The following is a 5,000-nucleotide window of genomic DNA, read 5'->3' as shown; positions in this document are numbered from 1 at the left end:
TTTTATTACTCTTAACATTTTAAGTGAGTGTGTGTCTTTAAAAAATGGATGGTTGGCCTGCCATGTGACTAGACACATGACAGGAAGCAGGAAGTACAACTGTATAAGAGAGCAGCATGACAAACAAAGGACAGTCACCAAACTGTTGGATTGAGGAGTTGCTAATTTTAGAGCTCACCTTTCCATTCACCACCTGCAAACTTTGGATTACACTTTCTGTGGATTGTATATACACCGGTGGACACTCACATTGGACTTATCAACACACTGGGATTCTTGGACTGTTTTTAGGGTATGGACAAATGAACTGTATTCTTTTAACAGCGTTTACCTCGTTTTATCGTGTTGTTTTAAAGTCTTTTATGTGAACCTTGTAAATAAACCAAATCTATTTAAACCAATCTTCTTTTATGTCTCATTCTTTTAACCACTAGTCACCTCTCACAGTTAAATCTGATCCCATTTTAGTCTTGTAACTCGGCTGATAAGGCCGATTGTTACACTTGGATGGGAGACCGCCTGGGAATACCAGGTGCTGTAAGCTTTTGCCTTTTCTTCACTATTTATATAATATGCTGGCTTTTACGGAGGCTGATCTTTAAATAGCCCACTGTTTGGAGCAGCCCTCGCTTACGGCCATACCGCGCTGAGAGCGCCCGATCTCGTCTGATCTCGGAAGCTAAGCAGCGTCGGGCCTGCTTAGTACTTGGATGGGAGACCGCCTGGGAATACCAGGTGCTGTAAGCTTTTGCCTTTTCTTCACTATTTATATAATATGCTGGCTTTTAGAAAGACGTGTTTTACCGCTCTATTTATTACAATCATTTAAATGTATTATAGAGTTTTAAGTGTTTTACATGTTTTTTAGGCCATTTTATTACTCTTAACATTTTAAGTGAGTGTGTGTCTTTAAAAAATGGATGGTTGGCCTGCCATGTGACTAGACACATGACAGGAAGCAGGAAGTACAACTGTATAAGAGAGCAGCATGACAAACAAAGGACAGTCACCAAACTGTTGGATTGAGGAGTTGCTAATTTTAGAGCTCACCTTTCCATTCACCACCTGCAAACTTTGGATTACACTTTCTGTGGATTGTATATACACCGGTGGACACTCACATTGGACTTATCAACACACTGGGATTCTTGGACTGTTTTTAGGGTATGGACAAATGAACTGTATTCTTTTAACAGCGTTTACCTCGTTTTATCGTGTTGTTTTAAAGTCTTTTATGTGAACCTTGTAAATAAACCAAATCTATTTAAACCAATCTTCTTTTATGTCTCATTCTTTTAACCACTAGTCACCTCTCACAGTTAAATCTAATCCCATTTTAGTCTTGTAACTCGGCTGATAAGGCCGATTGTTACACTTGGATGGGAGACCGCCTGGGAATACCAGGTGCTGTAAGCTTTTGCCTTTTCTTCACTATTTATATAATATGCTGGCTTTTACGGAGGCTGATCTTTAAATAGCCCACTTTTTGGAGCAGCCCTCGCTTACGGCCATACCGCGCTGAGAGCGCCCGATCTCGTCTGATCTCGGAAGCTAAGCAGCGTCGGGCCTGCTTAGTACTTGGATGGGAGACCGCCTGGGAATACCAGGTGCTGTAAGCTTTTGCCTTTTCTTCACTATTTATATAATATGCTGGCTTTTACGGAGGCTGATCTTTAAATGGCCCACTTTTTGGAGCAGCCCTCGCTTACGGCCATACAGCGCTGAGAGCGCCCGATCTCGTCTGATCTCGGAAGCTAAGCAGCGTCGGGCCTGCTTAGTACTTGGAAGGGAGCCCGCCTGGGAATACCAGGTGCTGTAAGCTTTTGCCTTTTCTTCACTATTTATATAATATGCTGGCTTTTAGAAAGACGTGTTTTACCGCTCTATTTATTACAATCATTTAAATGTATTATAGAGTTTTAAGTGTTTTACATGTTTTTTAGGCCATTTTATTACTCTTAACATTTTAAGTGAGTGTGTGTCTTTAAAAAATGGATGGTTGGCCTGCCATGTGACTAGACACATGACAGGAAGCAGGAAGTACAACTGTATAAGAGAGCAGCATGACAAACAAAGGACAGTCACCAAACTGTTGGATTGAGGAGTTGCTAATTTTAGAGCTCACCTTTCCATTCACCACCTGCAAACTTTGGATTACACTTTCTGTGGATTGTATATACACCGGTGGACACTCACATTGGACTTATCAACACACTGGGATTCTTGGACTGTTTTTAGGGTATGGACAAATGAACTGTATTCTTTTAACAGCGTTTACCTCGTTTTATCGTGTTGTTTTAAAGTCTTTTATGTGAACCTTGTAAATAAACCAAATCTATTTAAACCAATCTTCTTTTATGTCTCATTCTTTTAACCACTAGTCATCTCTCACAGTTAAATCTGACCCCATTTTAGTCTTGTAACTCGGCTGATAAGGCCGATTGTTACACTTGGATGGGAGACCGCCTGGGAATACCAGGTGCTGTAAGCTTTTGCCTTTTCTTCACTATTTATATAATATGCTGGCTTTTACGGAGGCTGATCTTTAAATAGCCCACTGTTTGGAGCAGCCCTCGCTTACGGCCTTACCGCGCTGAGAGCGCCCGATCTCGTCTGATCTCGGAAGCTAAGCAGCGTCGGGCCTGCTTAGTACTTGGATGGGAGACCGCCTGGGAATACCAGGTGCTGTAAGCTTTTGCCTTTTCTTCACTATTTATATAATATGCTGGCTTTTACGGAGGCTGATCTTTAAATGGCCCACTTTTTGGAGCAGCCCTCGCTTACGGCCATACCGCGCTGAGAGCGCCCGATCTCGTCTGATCTCGGAAGCTAAGCAGCGTCGGGCCTGCTTAGTACTTGGATGGGAGACCGCCTGGGAATACCAGGTGCTGTAAGCTTTTGCCTTTTCTTCACTATTTATATAATATGCTGGCTTTTAGAAAGACGTGTTTTACCGCTCTATTTATTACAATCATTTAAATGTATTATAGAGTTTTAAGTGTTTTACATGTTTTTTAGGCCATTTTATTACTCTTAACATTTTAAGTGAGTGTGTGTCTTTAAAAAATGGATGGTTGGCCTGCCATGTGACTAGACACATGACAGGAAGCAGGAAGTACAACTGTATAAGAGAGCAGCATGACAAACAAAGGACAGTCACCAAACTGTTGGATTGAGGAGTTGCTAATTTTAGAGCTCACCTTTCCATTCACCACCTGCAAACTTTGGATTACACTTTCTGTGGATTGTATATACACCGGTGGACACTCACATTGGACTTATCAACACACTGGGATTCTTGGACTGTTTTTAGGGTATGGACAAATGAACTGTATTCTTTTAACAGCGTTTACCTCGTTTTATCGTGTTGTTTTAAAGTCTTTTATGTGAACCTTGTAAATAAACCAAATCTATTTAAACCAATCTTCTTTTATGTCTCATTCTTTTAACCACTAGTCACCTCTCACAGTTAAATCTGATCCCATTTTAGTCTTGTAACTCGGCTGATAAGGCCGATTGTTACACTTGGATGGGAGACCGCCTGGGAATACCAGGTGCTGTAAGCTTTTGCCTTTTCTTCACTATTTATATAATATGCTGGCTTTTACGGAGGCTGATCTTTAAATGGCCCACTTTTTGGAGCAGCCCTCGCTTACGGCCATACCGCGCTGAGAGCGCCCGATCTCGTCTGATCTCGGAAGCTAAGCACCGTCGGGCCTGCTTAGTACTTGGATGGGAGACCGCCTGGGAATACCAGGTGCTGTAAGCTTTTGCCTTTTCTTCACTATTTATATAATATGCTGGCTTTTAGAAAGACGTGTTTTACCGCTCTATTTATTACAATCATTTAAATGTATTATAGAGTTTTAAGTGTTTTACATGTTTTTTAGGCCATTTTATTACTCTTAACATTTTAAGTGAGTGTGTGTCTTTAAAAAATGGATGGTTGGCCTGCCATGTGACTAGACACATGACAGGAAGCAGGAAGTACAACTGTATAAGAGAGCAGCATGACAAACAAAGGACAGTCACCAAACTGTTGGATTGAGGAGTTGCTAATTTTAGAGCTCACCTTTCCATTCACCACCTGCAAACTTTGGATTACACTTTCTGTGGATTGTATATACACCGGTGGACACTCACATTGGACTTATCAACACACTGGGATTCTTGGACTGTTTTTAGGGTATGGACAAATGAACTGTATTCTTTTAACAGCGTTTACCTCTTTTTATCGTGTTGTTTTAAAGTCTTTTATGTGAACCTTGTAAATAAACCAAATCTATTTAAACCAATCTTCTTTTATGTCTCATTCTTTTAACCACTAGTCATCTCTCACAGTTAAATCTGACCCCATTTTAGTCTTGTAACTCGGCTGATAAGGCCGATTGTTACACTTGGATGGGAGACCGCCTGGGAATACCAGGTGCTGTAAGCTTTTGCCTTTTCTTCACTATTTATATAATATGCTGGCTTTTACGGAGGCTGATCTTTAAATAGCCCACTTTTTGGAGCAGCCCTCGCTTACGGCCATACCGCGCTGAGAGCGCCCGATCTCGTCTGATCTTGGAAGCTAAGCAGCGTCGGGCCTGCTTAGTACTTGGATGGGAGACCGCCTGGGAATACCAGGTGCTGTAAGCTTTTGCCTTTTCTTCACTATTTATATAATATGCTGGCTTTTACGGAGGCTGATCTTTAAATGGCCCACTTTTTGGAGCAGCCCTCGCTTACGGCCATACCGCGCTGAGAGCGCCCGATCTCGTCTGATCTCGGAAGCTAAGCAGCGTCGGGCCTGCTTAGTACTTGGATGGGAGACCGCCTGGGAATACCAGGTGCTGTAAGCTTTTGCCTTTTCTTCACTATTTATATAATATGCTGGCTTTTAGAAAGACGTGTTTTACCGCTCTATTTATTACAATCATTTAAATGTATTATAGAGTTTTAAGTGTTTTACATGTTTTTTAGGCCATTTTATTACTCTTAACATTTTAAGTGAGTGT

General features: G+C 41.4%; 8 non-coding genes across 8 annotated transcripts; all 8 read left to right on the top strand.

Annotated features, from left to right (window-relative positions):
* Nucleotides 1-628: 628 nt before the first annotated feature.
* On the top strand, nucleotides 629-747 carry LOC141306742 (5S ribosomal RNA). Its single transcript, XR_012345705.1, has one exon. It is a non-coding gene; the product is annotated as a 5S ribosomal RNA (ribosomal RNA).
* Nucleotides 748-1,500: 753 nt separating this feature from the next.
* On the top strand, nucleotides 1,501-1,619 carry LOC141306731 (5S ribosomal RNA). Its single transcript, XR_012345694.1, has one exon. It is a non-coding gene; the product is annotated as a 5S ribosomal RNA (ribosomal RNA).
* An 84-nt stretch (nucleotides 1,620-1,703) lies between these two features.
* Nucleotides 1,704-1,822, top strand: LOC141344749 (5S ribosomal RNA). Its single transcript, XR_012356833.1, has one exon. It is a non-coding gene; the product is annotated as a 5S ribosomal RNA (ribosomal RNA).
* Nucleotides 1,823-2,575: 753 nt separating this feature from the next.
* Nucleotides 2,576-2,694, top strand: LOC141317819 (5S ribosomal RNA). The gene has a single exon (XR_012352173.1). It is a non-coding gene; the product is annotated as a 5S ribosomal RNA (ribosomal RNA).
* An 84-nt stretch (nucleotides 2,695-2,778) lies between these two features.
* Nucleotides 2,779-2,897, top strand: LOC141306720 (5S ribosomal RNA). The gene has a single exon (XR_012345683.1). It is a non-coding gene; the product is annotated as a 5S ribosomal RNA (ribosomal RNA).
* Nucleotides 2,898-3,650: 753 nt separating this feature from the next.
* LOC141318134 (5S ribosomal RNA) lies at nucleotides 3,651-3,769 on the top strand. Its single transcript, XR_012352468.1, has one exon. It is a non-coding gene; the product is annotated as a 5S ribosomal RNA (ribosomal RNA).
* Nucleotides 3,770-4,522: 753 nt separating this feature from the next.
* Nucleotides 4,523-4,641, top strand: LOC141317981 (5S ribosomal RNA). Its single transcript, XR_012352325.1, has one exon. It is a non-coding gene; the product is annotated as a 5S ribosomal RNA (ribosomal RNA).
* An 84-nt stretch (nucleotides 4,642-4,725) lies between these two features.
* On the top strand, nucleotides 4,726-4,844 carry LOC141306709 (5S ribosomal RNA). Its single transcript, XR_012345672.1, has one exon. It is a non-coding gene; the product is annotated as a 5S ribosomal RNA (ribosomal RNA).
* Nucleotides 4,845-5,000: the final 156 nt, after the last annotated feature.

The sequence above is a fragment of the Garra rufa genome, chromosome 1, assembly GCF_049309525.1.
Source record: "Garra rufa chromosome 1, GarRuf1.0, whole genome shotgun sequence".
NCBI lineage: Eukaryota > Metazoa > Chordata > Actinopteri > Cypriniformes > Cyprinidae > Garra > Garra rufa.
This window is presented reverse-complemented; position numbering and strand designations above follow the sequence as displayed.